Source organism: Cydia pomonella, chromosome 2 (genome assembly GCF_033807575.1).
Source record: "Cydia pomonella isolate Wapato2018A chromosome 2, ilCydPomo1, whole genome shotgun sequence".
Classification (NCBI taxonomy): domain Eukaryota; kingdom Metazoa; phylum Arthropoda; class Insecta; order Lepidoptera; family Tortricidae; genus Cydia; species Cydia pomonella.
The window spans coordinates 24,254,423-24,274,979 of record NC_084704.1 but is presented as its reverse complement, the minus strand read 5'-3'; the positions used below and the strand labels follow the sequence as shown (position 1 = coordinate 24,274,979).

General features: G+C 36.2%; 1 protein-coding gene across 2 annotated transcripts in view; it reads right to left on the bottom strand.

Annotated features, from left to right (window-relative positions):
* The window catches only part of LOC133534704 (protein O-mannosyl-transferase TMTC2), a 159,808-nt gene extending 144,853 nt beyond the window's left edge, over positions 1-14,955 (bottom strand). Inside the window, exon 1 of one of the 2 annotated variants that reach the window (XM_061873938.1) lies at positions 13,305-14,955. The gene's annotated coding sequence lies outside the window, so the exon portion shown is untranslated. The remainder of the gene's footprint in view (positions 1-13,304) is intronic. The other variant, XM_061873939.1, reaches the window with a different exon arrangement.
* Between the last annotated feature and the right edge of the window lie 5,602 nt (positions 14,956-20,557).

The window sequence follows — 20,557 nt, the reverse complement described above, 5'->3', positions numbered from 1 at the left end:
ACTACCAGGTTAATGGCGGGCGGCGTCTCTTGTTGTCTTGTTAATTTTAGAGCGATTTTTCCCACATGGTCTTCACTGCGCGTCATTACATGGCCAAACAAACTATTTATACATATAAAACATAATATAGGAGCCCTATCTTGAAATGTTAATCCATATGCTAACTTTGAAGTTCTTAAGCGATTACTGTGGCTTTAAAACTGCTGTGTATACTGCTGCCCTCTCCACATGAGAGCCCTTTTTACAGGTTACAGAGAAAACAACAGCTTCTTAACTACGGTTCTAGTACGGACGTTTAAGGCGTGTAAAGGGGGAATTTTTATTGTAGGTACATTTTAACACTACGAAAAATAAACAAACTTAAGACGCCAGAGCATGTAAAACTTATGAGTATTTATTCTTAATTTATATTTTAAATAGTTATGTTATGATGTAATTTTTCATTCGCAGCATTAGAACGTACGATCTATCGAGTTAAAGCAGGTGTCATGCATGTACCATCTCGTAGTTAAATCAAATTGTAAACTATCAAATAAAGTGGAGTTCAATAGGAATAACAAATAATGTAAACAAACCAATTTACCTTCATTTCTTCGTAAACTCGCACTTTTTGTGGATAACTATGATTTAACAGTTTATATACTTAAACATTTTATTTATATCAATTACTAGTTAAAATATAGGTATTTTAGTTAATAATATTTCAATTAAAACATGTGCAGCTTCTTCTCGCATGGTTACCCTAAACTATTACCAATACAACAATGAAGGTACTTGCAGGTACCTTGGTCTGACCGATCCTTCACGATGAAATATCTGGATGGGCTTTGACTGTTTCGACCCAAGTGCACGAGCCTGTCCAACTTGCTCCGTGTGCCCACTACCTACCGTGTGGCCAGTAGTAGCATAATGTTATTATCCCAACTACCCCTGTATTAATCGGGGTAGCGCAATAATGTTGCTACATTAAAATTAGTGTTCGACTGCTATGTTTAATGTAAACATAAATAAATCATGACAAACATCCATCGTAAAAAGTTTAGGTTATTTGTGGAAGGCTAACAAAATCTGTCGTATTTGTTTACATTATTTGCCTTTTCTATCGAACTCTACTTTATATTAAAAACTCCTAGACTTAATATTACCTAATTGATTTGACGATTTGCAAGGCCATCCCGTAAGGACCATAAGTAAATAAAAATAATAAGTAAGCACTACAATAATATGATCAAGTAATTCAGCGGCACTCCCCGTATTTATTTGTTAATTTAGGCTTATTAAAAACATCCCGAGAAGCTGTAGCTATGGGGCTATTAAATAATATGCTGTAGTTTAACATTTATAAAGTTTATTATAGGTTAAACACAGTCCACAGAAGATAACGCGGTCCAATGCCGTCAGGCAGTACTGGAAACCCTGTGAAAACGGCAACGGACCGACCAGGTCAATGTGCACGTGTGCAAAACGCTCTGTCTCGGTCGCAAACGACATTATAGGCGAGTGCACATGCCTTGACACTTTGCATCGCTGGCAGTGTTGACAAGCTCTAGACCAATTGTGGTAGTCTTTATTTACCCCAGGCCAGACATATCGCTGAGCCACAAGCTTCGTCGTAGCCTTAGCGCTAGGATGACTATTGAGTAAATGTGTCTGGAGTTTGTCTAGTTAACAACTAGATTTAGTATTGGTAAACAAAGGAGTAGTAGTTGCGCAAACTTAATGTATGTACGTAGCGACGATGTCGTATAAATAGTAGTTTGTTAACCAAGGGATGAAAGGCACTCATTTCCCTCGAGGTAGTTTACCGCTCGAACATAGTGAGAGCCCTTAGAGTCCGAGACTGAAATGGTTCCTTTTACCTGAGTTAAACACTCTATTTCTATGTCGAATACGAGGAAAGTAAAAAACATGTGCATTTAGAAAAAACACGGCTAAATATTAAAGAACAGTAGTATTTCTTGACGGTACTTTCAATTGACAATTTAGGTAAAAATATCGTTATTTATGGAATGGGGAGTTAATTATTAGAATAGAAATTGCCCAAATCCATTTAAACCAAAATTTTAATTGCTTATCGTAAAAAAAAAAGGTACTTAGAAAGTACAGTGATCTAGAGCAGAAACGTGTCATTTTCTGTACATTTTTTAGAACAAAAACGACCCACATTCAGAGCATGAGAAATGAACATTATCTTGTTGACCATTTATGACACAAAAAATAAGCAATTGCAACTTACACGATGTTCTTCTTTTTAAAATGTTTTCATTTTTTTAACTTTAAAACTCCTCACATAACAACGGCAGAAAGAAAATTAACAAAGCAGCTTTACGTCATCCGAAAGGAGTAAATGTAAAAGTACGTAACAATGAGCAGAGTTTTCCTTAAGAACATTATTCACGTCGCGTACGTCATCACATTAAGCAGATTTATGTTCCAACTTCATTACTTTAAAGGCTTTTTCAATCTCGCGACGGTTTAAATGATAAATGCAAATGTGTATTTGGAATCAGCAAAAGAGCTGGATTATTTCAGATATAATGCAGATGCTTAGTGTCTTCGTTAGTAAGTTTATCTAGATTTTTCGTGAAGTTTTTCTCAAGCAGCATTATTTTTGTTAAAATGTAATAAGTAAGTGATATTATTTACACGTCAGCAGCTGCAACAAGAGTAATTTGCTGCTTAATAACAGTGAGCAAAATGGCACTTTGCTCACTGAGTGAGATAAAATAACATTCAAGTGACCTTTATATTCGAATGTAATTTCAACGTGCGGGGCCATACAAGTTCGAAATATTTGGATTCTATTGTCTTGTTCCTTTCACGTCATTAGCAAAAATAAAGAGACAAAAATAAGTGCATACGTAATCCAACGGTATATTGACGGTTGATATTAGACCCCCCGAAATAAGTCTGACCGTATCGTTCCAAAACACCCTACGAGTCCTCAATCGTAATAATTAATTAATGAAATAAAAGTTTAAAGTCTAATAAAAACACCATATTTTACGTATTTTATTATTTTGAACTTCATTGTTTTGAACTTATAAAAAAAACGAATTGTTACGCAAAGTAAATAATTCTACTCTTAACGATCTATTGTTTTGTTACATTCAACAAAGTATAGGTACCTACTTACAGCTCGTCTGGTAAAACTCAAAAAGTAGTGCGAGCGCTCGCCTTTCGCGTCCACCTTTTACTAAGCATAGGTACAAACCTTTATTTTAATGCAATCTATTCGTTTCGTTTACATTACAGACGAAACAGACTAGAAAAGCCTGTGTTGGGCCTACCTAATATGTCTAATTTGCTTTATTGAATAAAGGACCATTTGTATTGATTTTATTGTGATATATATATCATTACTACTGAATTCCAACCGAGAAATCTGATCATATATTAAAATCCAGTAGAATATCTACCTGCAGAAGCTACTCAAGTATAATATTCATTTCGAAACGGTTTAGTCAACTAAGAAGCCCATACATGAAAAGTACCCAATTACAGTTTAATGGTATACGAAATCTTAATTCAACCAGTACAGTCGACGAGTAAAAAAAGTATATATCGACCCGCACTCCAACTCTTATTACGAGTAGAAGTAACACTTGGAGATTAATAGTGTTTTAAGATTAATATTACAGCTGATATGTGTACATATTTTTGATTGGTTAATCTGTTCATGCATATGTACTTTTCTATGCTCATTTATTTTTGAAGCATTGGATTTGCTCATATATTTATGAACTCGACTGTACTTATACAAATTTAGCCATATTACTTAAACAAACGTAATACGGTTTATGCCTTACAGCTTTAAAAGCAGTCAATCAACATACACTTCATTTAGGATACACATTTCACACTTTTTTTAACCATTAGGACATGAATTCATATTCGTCGTATGTCACGTCCATTAAACCTAATATGTATAGCAGCACGACTACACTGAGTCGTCGCCAAATTCGAGTTCATTTACACTTCTCTTTTTAAATGTCAAAATTCTTTTTTTTTCAACTCTGTGTAGATACAAAATGGTGTTAATATTACGTAGCGAGCAAATATGTTTTTACATTACGTTTGAATTTCATATGCGAGATGCAAGTAACTAATATGTTTCAAAAAATGTTCTGTGTTGCTTAAATTTTGCGTGAGAGAGGTTACTTTTTGATGAATAGTTAGATTTGACGACCGATTTGGCCTAGTGGGTAGTGATAGTGACCCTGCCTATGAAGCCGATGGTCCCGGGTTCAAACCCTGGTAAGGGCATTTATTCGTGTGATGAGGATGGATATTTGTTCCTGAATCATGCGTGTTTTCTATGTATTTATACCTTATATATATCATTGTCTAAGTACCCTCTACACAAGGCTTATTGAGCTTACTGTGGGACTTAGTCAATTTGTGTAATAATGTCCTAATATTTATTTATTATAGCAAACGAGTGGACTAGTTATTGTCAGATCGTCACCCATGGACTTGAGCAATATCAATCATAAATCAAAAATTACTCAATCAATTTGTTACTTTATCATTTCGTCGAAACATACGAAAATTCATAGATAACAAATTTACAACAAATTACAAATTCCAGAAAAACAATAACGAGTTTATATTGGCAATTTTTTTTTTCTCAAACATGCAATGAAATATTGATGTTATGTTCCTTACAATGTAGCCTGCGAAGTATGACGTTTCAGGAGCGGCTACGAAAAGAGGTCGTTAATGGAATTTCATACAAATCTTGCAGGCCTAGGCCGGCAAAATCTTCTTTTTTTCTTTTTCTGTTTTATTATTATTATTTCAAGGATTTCTAAAGGGGAGCGAAAATTTGATTATTTTTGCGCTACGACGCACGGCTTAGGAGACACAGCCCTATAAAATTTTCTAAAAAGACACACCTCCCCCCCACCCACGCAATACAATGCGCAATATAATGTAGTGTGTATTATTGCTGAACTAACAAGTGCAAGTGACAATATTATTCTGATAGCTGCTGCTAAAACAACATGCGTACATTTTAGGGGCAGATTGTGAATTAAGCAAAATTAAAGTAAACAAACTGGCCGAAAGGAAATCGCCGACGAGATTGTTTTGTGAAGAAGCTAATCCGGACAAAAGAGCAATAACTCTGTTTCATTTGTTATGGCGGAGTGAACCAATCGGGTAGAGCAAATAAAGCGAGGTTTGTGGAGCGAAAATAGACAAAGGATCAGATACAGGTACGAGTAAATAATCCCGCATGACTTGGGCGGAGGAAGCATTTTCACTATTATCTACCCAGACTGACTTCGGGTTCGAAGGAAAATATACTTGTTTACCCGGAATCGGATACCGGCGTTTAAGAACGTTTTTGAACGGTATATAGGTCCTGCAGCGTCAGAGAAACTGGAGCATTATAACCGATAATAACTGAAGGTAGGTAAATACTACCTGCGTCAATGTTTACCATTCTAAAATATTTTTGTTAAAAGTCTCTTCTCTACGCATAGTGATTTGGTTTGGTTAAGTCTGACCATACTCAGAGAGGTGAATATGTCATATCAGCTGTTCCATAGAGAACATCGACTAATGTAGTCTAGACTAAGCTCACTTTGCACGCACTTTAAATACACACCTTACATTTATTAATAGACTTCCATCCTTTCACATAACTACAACGACAACATATACCGGATCTTTAATCCTGTTATTCGTACAGTTCCTAATCATGAGCCATTTCCGACTGTAAATCGCTTTCATCAAAAGTTCCCATCTCTCGAATTACGTCAATTGCCGTTCGAAATCAAGTCTTACTTTGTGCGACAGGGGCTCGTTCATAATTTAAATTATTTTAATTTAAATCAATCCATCAATAGCGAAAACCAGAAATCATAATATCGATAAGAAGGTTTTCTTACGGAAACGATGCACGATGTTATGATTTCAAGGGCTTATTATTTGATTTTTGTTGAAGTGGCACGTCGAAAATGTAATTAGTACCTAATATCTAAGTCATGTATGGGATGAGAACTATAAGCTTTCTTTTTCCATGACAATTTAATAAAAATGTGTAAATAAATTATTACAATAAAAGTTTTTTTGTATGTAATCTTAAATTCAAAGTTCACTCAATCTCGCTAGTCCAAAACTGTATAACTCCAAAAGTTTAAAAAATGTATAATATTACTCCAGTGTAGTATCATAGCCATCAGTATAACATTTTGATTGTGAAAATATTGTTGTCCATCCATCCACACCAACACACGCACACGGTGCAGGATGCTGCGTGTTGCAGGAAACGAGCGACGTCCTTGGCAATCATTTTATGAGAGGCGGATTATTTTGAACGTTCCATCGCAACAGCAATGCGGCAACCATAGCGACTCGCTTTATTAACTTAATTAGAGTTACAGTTATTTACTCATTAACAATATTCGTTGTTTGAAATATAGAGAAAAGTCGGCTATATTTTACCGCCTGTTAAATCGTTCCACGTGTAGAATTTGTATTAATAGCTAGAAAATTAGAAGTAAACAAAAGATGAGGCGCTATTGGGTTTCGTTTAGTAGTAGCCACCGAAGCAATTCACTATCTACCTTCTGGCTTCATCATACTCTTAACATCAGCTTGACAGTGTCAAATTTGTTGTCATCTGAATTCAAATACTTACCAAATTTTCATATTGATACGACTAATACATGCAAAATTTTATTCAATTTATTGGCAGTTCGAAAAGAGCTACAAATGAAGCTTATACTGACTTAAACTGTATCCGGCCATTTTGGCTTCTAAAATAATAAAAATGCAACGTAGATTTTTTAAGGATTTGAATAAATATGATGAATGCGATTCCTGTGATAAATCTGTACGCCGTTTGCAACGATTTCAGTCCATATGATTTATTATCTTAAAAATAAGTTAAATTCAATACCTGTAAAACAAATGAATTAAGTTTAGTTCTATCGAGTTTATTTTCTGTAAATATAAAACAATTATTAAGAGTCACACGAACGCGCCGCCAAAAAGCCGCTCCCATACAATCGAAGTTTCGGTCTCATTTTTAAACGACATGCTTAAATTACATGAAACTTGCCATGAACATTTACAAGTACTTATATCTATTTCAAGTACAAGTTTTCGATGCTTAAAAAATATTAAACAAAGATAATAAAGCGAGTACAAATTTTGTATATAAAACTTTTACCCGCTGTATTTTCTTGGTAAGGTGTAGCGGGGCAATCCTGACTGTGGGAAATCTCACATATCGAAATATCTCCCATGTATTAGATTATTAACTACAGTGTCGACTATGACCAGAAGGCGGAAAACCTTGTTCATAATTTCACCATAGATGGCATTGATAGACCGAATACCCTCTGATCTACGCGGCTACTTGGTTTTCGACAAAATTCCTTGTGTGCACGTGCGAGTTGGCTCCTCGAATATTCTATAAAAATAATGGTTTTAAATGTGTTTTTATAAGTTTATCAAAGGTGAGTCGCATAAATATTTATATCCCATTTTATGTGTGTATGTTACTTCATCGCATGTAGTTTATCTTCTTATAGTATTTTGTCGATATTTGAAGGCCCAGTAAGTTCGAGTTCTTCTCTCACTCACTCAGCTTAAGCGTGAGAAAGATGAAAGTGCGTTCCCGAGTGCGCAGATATTATTTTTCAATTTTAATTTTTTGTAAGATATATTTATACGTTCCCTCAAACATGATATTGCGAATTTTTAGAACCAATTTTAATATTTTTAGCTTTTTGTAACTCGTATCAGTGAGAAAATTCATCTTATTTCAAAGTTTCGTTTTAAAATGCTAGTGTATGGCGGTGGCTAAGGAATCTATACAACTAATATTAAATTAATTAAATTCACTCATACATTTAAGTTTAGCTCACGTTTCAATTTAATATATCTTAAATTAAGCTTTCGAAAAACTCTAACTCAAGCTGTAGAAAGGGGTGTTAATTTGTTGAAATAAGTAGGAGGCTCCATGAATGCCGCTCGTGATCCCTTCTCGTTACTTATTTCCTTAAGCGAGTCGTCCTCATCAATGTTTAAGCACCTCGAGGATCACAAATACGCATCGCTTCTCACCGCTCGCACCTTTCACGCAAGATTAACGCTCAATTCTAACGGCAAATGCCGTTTCAAAAGCTATATTTCTCCCGCGGCTCGTTACACCAACGAGTACGTACAAATTTATCGGAAATTAGTACGAGAAACTCCCACTGCGCGGGAAGTCATAACGTCAGGGAAAATCTAAAGCGAATTTATTGCATCCAGCCCAGGAACGCACCTCTAGGGGCACGGCAATGGCAATGCACGTAGCTAGCGCAGTTGATAACTAGTTGAATTTAATAATCTGCAGATTCAGCGAGCCTATAAATCGCTTAACTTTAAAACTGGCTGCTACCCGCCTTGATTTATACTCCTGTACTAGCTTTTAACCCCAATGTCACCGCCTTTCCTTTCTGTTTTTTTTTTTACAAATAGACATTGAAATAAACATAAAAGGTCTTATTCGAAAATTCTTATTGTATTGAATCACTAGTTATTCAGTTACTGAGACGCAAATGACATCTCTGTTTGATTTTTCTTGATGTAGAATTATTTGTTGCTAAGTTTTTGGGATGCTAAGCACGTATCAAATTCTATTTTAGGAGTATTGGCGCTGCTTGGAGCTTGTTGACGTGAAGTTGGTTACAGTTAACAGAAGTTCTAAAGATTAATATTTAAGATACTCAAATTCTTTTGTCCATTCTAGGTAAATCAGATTGAATATTGTTCGCTATTATAACGGAAATCCAGCGGAAATATTTGGAACCCGTGACTCAGAATATATATATTTATATAAATAGACACGATATACATTATAAAATAATTATGTTATGTATACATACTGATGAAAATATTGTCAAGATATTATACATATTCCGTCAAGCCTAGATTTATATTTCTTAGATTTTGTAACCATCTACAAACGTTGCTAAACAAGGCTTAACTAGATTTTAAGCGTAAACGGTTTCAACTTTCACCCTTATCTTCAATAGACAGGGGCCGCGCGATAATCCCTCGTTGTTTCTATCGGATACGTTGATGGAGTAGTTCACCCATCTACGTACTAACCGATGTATCTGTCGAAAAATAGTATTTATAAAACTCGACATATCTACTCGTGTGTATGGTCAAGGAATTCAATTTTAGTACCATTTCGTACCCTGTTACAGTGACAAAATACCCTTTGTTATTTTAATACAATTTATATGACGGATATTAGTATCTATAGTATATAAAAAAATGCGCCAAAAGTATCTGCCACCCCGAATACCTTTCCAAATAGAGATATATCTCGACGAAAAGAATCTGCAACAGTTTAATAGTTCTATATATAGAGGCATATCTCTTTTTGTTTAGCTATCAGCGCTTTTGGTGTTAACTGTACCCACCGATTAAATATTAAATACTAATATTAAATTAAGACTCTATATTAGAATAGAAAAAGGATATTGTAAGTCCTTCTACAGAAATAAATAATGTATCTGTGGGTTTTAACATTATTGTGCTTTATACGAGTAATACGATGGTATTCCTAGTATTTATCCTTTCTCTTAGTGCATAGTTAGAAGTCTTCACGGATATAAACAAATTCCTCTCATAATATACGAAAATACAAAAATGTTATCAGCTTCATGACATTATGATTAGTGTAAATGGGAAATTTGAAACAAGGCTTAGGTATATTCAAATTAAAATAACCGAACAAGTGCGAGTCGGACTCGCCCACCGAGGGTTTCGTGCTTTTTAGTATTTTTTTGTTATAGCGGCAACAGAAATACATCATCTGTGAAAACGTCAACTGTCTAACTATCACGGTTCATGAGATACAGCCTAGTGACAGACGGACAGCCGAGTCTTAGTTATAAAGTCCCATTTTACCCTTTGGGTAAGGAACCCTAAATAAGGACAAAATATATTTATTTTACGAAAAGAACATAATATAAAAAAGAAAAAATATTGTGACTAATTGAAGATGCCCGAGTGCATTGGCCGTTCTTGCTCGAGTGTACGATGCTTTCACTACTTATAATTTTGTTCAATACAACTTGATTAGTGATAAACGGACAACTCTAAGTACCTGGGATCAGTACTGCATGAGTCCGGGATCATTGATCACGATATCCGCGCCCGAATCACAGTCACAGGACTCATCTGCGATCGCAGAATACCGCTTAGACTCAAAGGGCTAGTGTATAAGTGCATTATCCGACCAGTCCTACTTTATGGCGCCGAGACGTGGCCGGTTCTTGGAAGGCACGTTCAGGAGCTGAAGCTCCTTCGCGTTACAAATATGAAGATGCTGCGGTGGATATGCGGCGTTACGCGCGCTGACTGCATTCGCAACGAGTACATCCGTGGCAGCCTCGCTGTCCGTGACGTAGCGGAGAAGCTCCAAGAATGTCGCCTCCGGTGGTTCGGCCACGTGTGTCGCAGGCCAGCTGACTACGTAGGAAACATATGCCTTCACCTAGCCCTTGACGGCCCCCGACCCCACGGCAGACCAAAAAAGCGATGGCTCGATGTCGTGAAATGAGCGTAAACGGGCTCACACGAGAGGACGCCCAGGATCGCGCAAAGTGGACGAAAGCAAGCAGGAAAGCGAACCCTGGCAAAGGCCGGGATATCGCTAGGTAAAAGAGACAACTTGATTAGTGATAAGTGCATGTTTGCCTGCAATCCAAATCAAATTTTAACGCGATTGAAGATGCACTGAAGTCCGATTTTGATTTTAATTTCTTGTTCTGAAACTGATCTGTCAGCGGCAGGAGTTGATCTGTCAGCTATCAAAAGTAACATTTCATATTTGAATCGGGCTCCTGTACGGGTACCATCAGTTTAACACTAACATATTCGCTAACGTGTGCGTAACTTACTTTCTATGCATCTCGCTCGTACTCGCATATTAGTGAGCGAGTGAGATGTATATAAAGTAAGTTACGCAAATGTGAATAAATATGTCAGTTTGACACTGTTAAAGCAGTCATGGTAAGGCTGCTGGTTACCTAAGTTGCTAATCCAACCGGTAACGTTGCATTAGCAACTTAGGTAACCAGCGTTCAGTGCATTACGTTCAAAGTATACTTCTATTTAAATATTTAAACACTATAAGTATTTAACCCAACGATACCAAAACGCTCCTCTGAATATAATGTTAAATGGCATCTAACATTATTAAATTCGATAATGAAAGTTAAATACGACTTCATTCGTCATCTAAGAAGAAATTCGCACAAATACGAGCTATTACTTTGCTTTTCATCAATATCCAAGGATGCACTGTGTTGGCTATGTGGGACCTCTTTGCCACTTAACCTGTCAACACAGAGAATAGGCATTCCTAGAATGCGTTATTACATTTACTTATTACTAAGAATAAGGATAATCTCATTTAAACAGTCGTAAGACATCATAACATTGAGCTAATTTCACGGTAACTCACGTGTTTTTGTCACTCGCGCCCATTTTCGGAGCTAGGTGCCTAGGAGCCTAGGTGTAGGAACAAGGAGTTGTTCGAGCACCAACAGTAAGGGTACCTGAGCGCTGCCGCCGCTGGAAACGTAGAGCTTTTATAGGTAGATTCTACATACCTAATCTTCAAAACTATCTTTGTGTATTTTTGAGTAATAAAATGTAATGTGCGTTTTTGGTTTTGTAACCACAAAACCGGTTTTCGGTCTACAAGAAAAATCGGCGCAAATAAAAATACAGTATTGCTATATCTATGTATTACCGTACATAATAGTAATAGATCAATATGCATAATTTGATTTTCCTACATCTCCAATAAGGAAAACCTATATATGTACATCATTTTGTCCTCATGATCCGTTTATAATTGACTGAGAATCATAGTTATGTTATAAGCACAACCGTCAATGAGAACCCAAAACAAATTCCCACTCGATCTGGTTCGCGAGATATAGGAAAAATAAAAATTTGGACGACTACAAACACCAACATCGGAAATCGAATCGTCGGGTACAATGTTTACAGTGTAAATAGTAGAGTTTCCATGCATCCACGTCTTTCAATTTAAATTTAAAACTTCCCATTACGTACGTGGGTTCAGGCCACATTCTGGGTTTTTAGGTACATTGTTCAATATAAATACATGTTTCTTCAGGTTTTCATCGTCCTCTCGCATGTAATGAAGTATTTTTTAATACAAGTCACAAGTGTAGGTACCACTTACTGCACTGAATGTAGATTTTAAAGTAAACTTAACCTATGCGAAAACAATACGTCTCAAAAAAATAGATAGCAAAATATTTTTTTGACATAAAAATAATTATAAAAATACGGCAATATTTAAATGTGTGGAAATAACACACAAAACCTACAAGTGCATTTCAGTTGTAAAGAGTATGGGCTAAAAGAACTTATAATAGAATAAAAAGAGAATAACAAAAAAAAACATATAATACAAAATATTAAAAATTTAAAAAAAACTTAGCTTCAGTTATAAATAACAGGCATATTTAAAAAAAAACGATAATTCTCAATGCTGTCATTCGTTTGAAACTAGCTCCCATATTCTATTCTAATCTCTCTTCGAAAGTTCCAAAGACGTGTTATAACATTCGATTTGCACTTGGCTCCACATGGAGGCCGTTAAATAAAATGTTCAATATCATTGGAGGAAAGCGGTTATGAGCGGGCGGATGGGGTGACAACTGGCCGTGAAAACCTAAAGCCGGCAAGGCAGGTAAGCCAAACCGATATCTTAATGTTATGTGTTCATTTGCTACGAACTTCTACGATAATGCTACGCGCTACGATACTGTGTCTTCTATTATGATGATCAACTACGTCATTATTTTTACTTATTTGAACTTGCAAGCCTGTCATCAACTCCTCATTTGTAAAATATCGTTTAATTTCTTAATTTTTACTTTTGACATCTCCCTCGCCCAAAGTTAGACTCGCGCGTTAGACGTTAATTCTACAAATACCTAATGAGATTACTCCTTTGTCGTTTTAGGTTTTTGTACTTTTTATTTATTCATACTGCCCTTGTATAAATAAATAAACAGGTACCGATATAAAATCGTGATACAAACAATAATACAGAGATTAATTACACTCAACGACGATGATCGATGGCTGCTCAAAACGAAACGATAAATATTTACGAGAAAATGAAGTGTGTGAAAGAAATTGTTGTCAATCTCTGTCGCAAAGCCTCGGGCGCTTGTCATTTGTAGGATACTTTTGATCATATTTTTTGTTTGTTAATTGACAAAATAATGTTTCTGTACCTTTTAGAGCGCAATCCTTTCTTTGTTCACTTCACAAATTCTTTCTCACTGGTGGGTCGGCCAGTTCATAGTTTGTGAGAGTATAAACAAAATAATATCAGTTACAAAGTTGCGAAAAAAAATATATTTAAATTAAATCGTGCAAATAGAGCATATCAGTTCAATGTACCGGTGACAGCGTGTGCGTTAGCCGTTTCACACCGTTGGACGTAAGAGTCATTACAAAGGCTCCCGGCGTGGTACGCGCGGCGGAGTGGGCGGCCGGCTGCTCCGAGCGCCTGCCGCGTACCGACTGACGTTGCTCTACACGACACATCTGCATTTAAGAAGCAGCTATCGTTATGCGACTAATCGATTGGTTGGAGCGAGTGGCACTGTCGCCTGTCCCGCTTCTCTGTTTCCTTCGCTCGCGCACGCGCCTTCCCGCGCTATTCTCATTCTGTCATTCTCTTTTAAACTAAAGAAAAGTAAATAAAACTCTTACAAACGGATTGTTAGCAGAACAGGAGATGCGCCAGAGAGTCTATGCTTCATGAACTAAAAAAGTGTAAGTATTGGTGTAAGTGTTTCAGACGGGGTGAGATGCAGGTGTAAGCACTATTTCGGAGGACCGTTCTAAATAGTATCTCGTCTTCGGCTTGGCTCGGCCGCCACTCTCGGCACTTGTTGCGCCGACTTTGTTCCGGCGATGAAAAGCTACGCACGCCATTGCACGCCACTCTTTCCCATTTGTTATTTTATCAGTAATTAATTTGAACGCATCATGCTTACTTGAGCATTATAATAAGGATTGTAATTCAGGTGAGAGCTGTAGGTATTTCCAAACTGGTGGTACTGATAAACATCGAAAATATTATACTATATGGTGATTGGGGTGCTTTCTTAAGCAAGTCGAGCATTTCTTTTCGAAAACCACAAATTTCATGAATAACTTTACCTGATGATAAAGACCATAACTAACTGAATGTAATAATTCTGCCAATGCCTGAAAACTTGCCTCTTCAACCAATGTGTCCTGTCCACCATGACCTACGGTGCCGAGCCATGGACGCTCACCAAGGAGGCTGTGCATAAAATTCGTGTAGCACAGAGAGCCATGGAGCGCGCCATGCTCGGTATCAAGCTTCAAGATCGAGTAAGGAATCTCGAGATCTGTCGTCGCACCAAGGTGCTAGACGTGGGTTGCGTCATTACCAAAGTAAAATGGAGTTGGGCGGACAGTGATGGCAGGTGGACTAAAATGTTAACGGAATGGTGGCCGGTTTCGGATGAAAGAAGCCCCTAGCGTCCGTTGGCTCATTGGGTGGACGACATTCGGAAGATTGCGGGTCACTTTTGGATGAGATTAGCTCAGGACAGGGACAAGTGGCGTACTGGAAGAGAGGCCTATGCTCAGCAGTGGGCGATAAAGGGCTGATATGATGATGATGATAAATAATTCTGGGTGTTGGTACATGTGTAATAGATATTGCTAAAGAGACTCAGAAGTGGGGGACAGAGGTGAGGGATGACAGGTGAGGAGCGGAGGTTGATGTTCTTGGGGGTTGAGGTTTTGGATGTGTCTTGAGGATTTTCGTAGTTATAATTTTGTTGGAATTTATTTACTCAGATGGAGTCGAAGAAAATATTTATGATTGCACGTAATATGTAGGCTAGAAAGACCATTCTTTTTTTATTGAGAAAGGCCTTTTTACCTTCTATTCTGGAAAAGTGAAATCCTTACCTTATGCTCTTTTTGTATCTCGGAAACTAAAAATTATATATATACCAGAGTCAGTTTGTTAGAAAGATAATTCACTATTTTTTACCGTTATGTTAAAATGACATTTTCGTCAGATGTTCATATCCGACGTTAAGGAATTCGTGTCGATATTATTACGTTTAAAGTTACTGTCCCCGGTCATCAGACCTCACCTAGAAACCCTTATAGTTTCGCCATATCCGTCTGTCCGTCCGTCCGCCGGTTTGCTTCGTTATCGTTAGTGCTAGGAAACTGCAATTTGACATGGATACAGAAATTATGCATGACGCCAAAATGATACAATAAAAACTACATTTTTTTTTTTTGCTTTAACCCAATAGTAGTGTGGTAAAGTGTGGGCTATTGTTGGATAGATCTTTCAAAACGTAGAAGGGTCTGCAAACCCATTTTTTGATAAAGTTAATATTTTCGGAAATATTCGCTCCGAAAGATAAAAAAGCGGCCAAGTGCGAATCGGACTCGCGCATGAAGGGTTCCGTACCATTTATGACGTATTAAAAAAAATCTACTTACTAGATCTTGTTCAACATTTTACCACTTTGGACACACATTTTAGCACTTTGGAAGTGTCTCTCGCGCAAACTATTCATTTTAGAAAAAAATGATATTAGAAACCTCAATATCATTTTTGAAGACCTATCCATCGATACCCCACATGTATGGGTTTGATGAAAAAATATTTTTAGAGTTTCAGTACTATGTATGGGGAACCCCCAAAATCTATTGGTTTTTTTTTCTATTTTTGTGTAAAAATCGTAATGCGGTTCATAGAATACATCTTCTTACCAAGTTTGAACAGTATAGCTCTTATAGTTTCGGAAAAAAGTGGCTGTGACATAATCGGACAGACAGACGGACATGACGAATCTATAAGGGTTCCGTTTTTTGCCTTTTGGCTACGGAACCCTAAAAATATGTTAGTTAAAAGACGTACAAAGAGCTTCAAAGGTACTCCCTTATGCTTATAATGTACCTACATGATACTTACTAATTAATAGTCCCCGGTTGGCCTGTTCTGATAGATTAGTAACTACGAAACCCTACACTGAGCATGGCCCGACATGCTCTTGGCCGATATATTTTTAATGCGGTTCTGACCGCTATATCTACTTTACTATAAATACTAAAATAAGTATTATAAATGTATCTGAGAATCTGTCTATCTGTCTGTTTATTACTTCTTCATGCTTAAACTATTTAGATGGATTAAGGCGAGATTTTATGACACGGAAAAGGAAAAAGAATAGTTCTTATTGGGAAAATCATATCAGAATGGGAGAAAAATGAAGTTGGGGGTAGAAGCTAGTCTATTATAATTGTCATAATCATAAATATTGTTCAATGAAACTGCTTTGCACATGAGCTAATATATTTATACAAAGTTTTTTTTCTAGTAATTTACGTGGAATTCTTTAATATAATATTACATCAAATACTAACAAACTAAAAAAAAACAAAAGGGAGAGAATCACTACTCCAAGTCGGTTCTGGTGCAAATGCTGTCCATAGCCATCTAACATGAAAATGCCGCGAGTTACTTTGTGTAATCAATTTTGTACCAAGGTAAATAATATCTATCTTAAATAAACTATCAATAAAAATAAATGTCAGCTGACAAGTCATGAGTTTCAGTGTCGAATAGCTTGAATATTGAACAAAAATAGCATTATTTAATTACAAATATGCCATGTAAAAATGCATAACTTTATACGAACACACCTAAAAACATAATATGAATGTTACGGATAACTTAATGACATTACTCTACCTTAGCGGAAAATTCCTGTGAAAATCTATTATCTCGTGATGAAAGTGAGCATATTGCGTTCTAGCGCTAGAACTTAAAAGGTAAGCGTTTCAATGGAATAATTTCAACCGCCAGCAGGAAAAGAAGTTATCATGTATTTTTTATAAAATAAGCACGCGGATTCTTATTTCCAAGAAAATTGTTCTGCATATTTTTGCTTTCTTACATACTATTATACTTGGTGCATCAGATATTCTTGAAATAAGACCAAGTTTATTACCAAGTTTAAGACCATTAATACATAAATGATACGAACTTCAATGCTATCGCAAAAAACATGAAGGCTTAAAACTTATAACTATTATTGCTCCAAATAGTTCCACGCGAGGGTATTTGATTGTATCAAAATATCAAGGTAAATCGCAAATAGGTTATGAATGAAACAAAGATGATTTATAGATTAGCAATATTAAGTAGCATTTTCTGCCAATAGATAAGACTCTCTATGAAACGTAACAACAATCTGTTTGTTAGTAATTGAAGCCAGTAAAAGAATCAAAAAACATATATTATTACTTAGTTTATGTTAGTCGTCTGTTCGTTATTCTGTCTGTCAGTGGACCCAATCTCAAGAACCATTATACAGAGTTGACAGTTGAAACTTTCTATTAGGGTTTATATATTTACGATTAAAAGTATAAACAATCAAATTTCAATTAAAAATATAAGCTTTTCCAAAGTAAGGAAGGACCACCCCAGAAGGTACGCCTTTTCCAAGCTGCCAATTATGATACTGTTAATTCTGCGATAACAGAGGTCAATTGTAACAACCTCAACTTGAACGATATCGACCAATGTGTCAAACGGTTCTACGATATCTTTTAGAGTATTATAGCAGAATATGTACCAATAAAAGTTGTATATTGTAATAGTAAATATCTGGTTGTAGTATTCTGAAGTTTTTATAAAAACTATATCCGAAAACCTAAAATTACATTAAAAAATTAAAATCTACAGTCGCTTGGACGATTACGATACTTCCTCAATGCTTCGTTACGGGCAAAAACTTGTGCAATAGTCGTGTTATCTAAAGGCCTAAAATTAGCAGAATAAAAATAAAAATAAACAGTAAATAAATACTTTTAGCGCTTCGTTAAATCAAACAGTAAGCGCTCCGGTATAGGGGACACGATGCATCTTGGAATTAATTGTACAGCTACAACAGGGAATAGAATTTGTAATCTTTTTAATCAGTACTTCCAATCAGTTTTCGATCCACCACTGCATCATTAGTTAATTCTCAGTCAACCAGCTATTTTGCCAAAAGCATGGTAAAATTTTATTAAATAATGTCAACTTAAACCATAATTGTTGATAGTTTGCAAGTATCTGACACTATTCAACTTGCTAGTCAGACCAATTCTAGAATATTATTCGGTATTTAGACCGCTTTGCTTTACAACTCCCCGCTTGAACACACGACGTAGCAATAAATTAATATATTTTCCCATTAGGTACTAAAATAATAATAATTCAACCTATATACGTCCCACTGCTGGGCACAGGCCTCCTCTCATGCGCGAGAGGTCTCGGGCTATAGTCACCACCCTAGCCCAATGCGGATTCATAGGTGTATGTGAAGTCCCCAGACTTCACATACACCTATGAATTTCTTCGCAGATGTATGCAGGTTTCCTCACGATGTTTTTCTTCACCGAAAACTAGTGGTAAATATCAAATGATATTTCGTACATAAGTTCCGAAAAACTCATTGGTACGAGCCAGGATTTGAACCCGCGACCTTCGGATTGAAAGTCGGACGTCATATCCACTCGGCCACCACCGGCGGCTTAGGCTTAGGTTAGGCTAGGTACTAAAAATAAATACAAATCAAACTACTTATTAACTTACTTATCAAATTACTTTATGAACGTACGAATTACAGACATAGTAACGTTAACCTAATTTGACTGTTGCTGTTCATTTTAAATTTAGTTATTCCGATTTTTCGTGTTTCATTAATGAGCTGTGGCAACTTTATTGCTTTATTGAATTTTATATAGATTGATCGAATTTTATATTATGTTGGATTATGTTTATCGTTTATTTTATCTGTGTCTGGTATAACGTTTGATCTTACAAATCTTAAACCAAATAAAAATATACCTCAAAACGACATGAACAATAAGTAATACAAACTGTCAAGTGTGTGTCTGTCTTAAGGAAAACATTAAAACAAGGGGCGCAAATCTGACTCGCACTTTCCAGTTTTACGAGTTTTAGCAATTTTAAAATCATTGATAGAGCAGAAAAGTTTGACCTTGTTTTCTGTGTATTTACAAATAAAATAGAATTCATGGTTGCTGCAAAAGCAATTAATTTGTCTATACTTAGTACATTGTAGATATTTTGAGCTTTTTTCCTTTTTTTTCCATATAAATTATGTGAGTGCCTAAAATGTTTTACGATATGTTGTATTTTAATTTCCTACCGCATAAGGTTCGGAACCCTCCATTATGCGTGGATCAAATTCGTGTATAAACATCAGCCATGGTCACTTGGTTAAGCACCACCACTTGCAAAGTAATCAGATATTACTGCTCGAAAGCTTAAAGGGGAGTCAGATATGGCGCTTTATCCTTATCACTCTCACGCCTACAATTCACACTTCAACTTGTGTAATCAAAATGTCTCTCAAAGTGAAATTACAAATATTTCAATTAAAAATACCTACATAGACGTACGTATACACGTTAGAAAGAATCTAGAGAAATGTTTAAATTGAAATTCTTCTTTTTACCAACTTTCAATGTATTTAGTTGGTTTTGTTTATAAGTTCCATTCCCCATGCTAAAATGTGGCATACATATACCTACATAACTTAGACGGTAATGCAATATTACAGTGAAATCAAAGATATCCGTTGCAAGCTAGTTAGACCCTCTCAAATATTAACTGGCGACCGGTCTGGCCTAGTAGATTCATAGGCATGAAGCCGATGGTCCTGGGTTCGAATCTCGGTAAGGGCATTTATTTGTGTGATGAACACGGATATTTGTACCTGAGTCATGGGTGTTTTCTATGTATTTAAGTATTTATGTATTATATATATCGTTACCCACAACACAAGCCATCTTGAGCTTACCGTGGAGCTTAGTAAATTTGTGTAAGAATGTCCAATAATTATTTATTTATTTAACTCAGGCAGCAAAATAAAGTTAAAATTATATTAAACAACTACGGCAACCGTCAACAGATAAGCAATAATCACGAGTCATCATGAAGTCATCGGTCAAGTGCGGAGAGGCCACGTTGCGTCTCCATGCGCCGGGGGGCGGCGAGCACGAGTGCTCTTAACATTTCGCCGGGACGGCACCAAACGACGCGGAAATTTCCACTTACTCCCTGATTGCCGCACTACAGGGGTTAATGTCATTGTTTAGATTCGGAATGCCAAATGCGTTTAGTGGGAGAATGCTTACCACTTTTTCCCTTAATGCTGAGTCTGGGAAGTGATCCGTGGCACTTTACGCGTCCTAACGACTTCCCCTAATTGATTTATATGACGTTGAACTTTGTTAGGCAGCAATTCACGTTATATTTTCGCTACGTTTAAGAAGAAGGTTATTAGGATCGTAATTAAGAAGTACTATCTTGCGAGTGTAACAAAAAATGTCTTCAGATATTGCCTACTTTAGGATTATGGACTTTTTTGTGTAATATTTACAAAAAAACAAATTCATA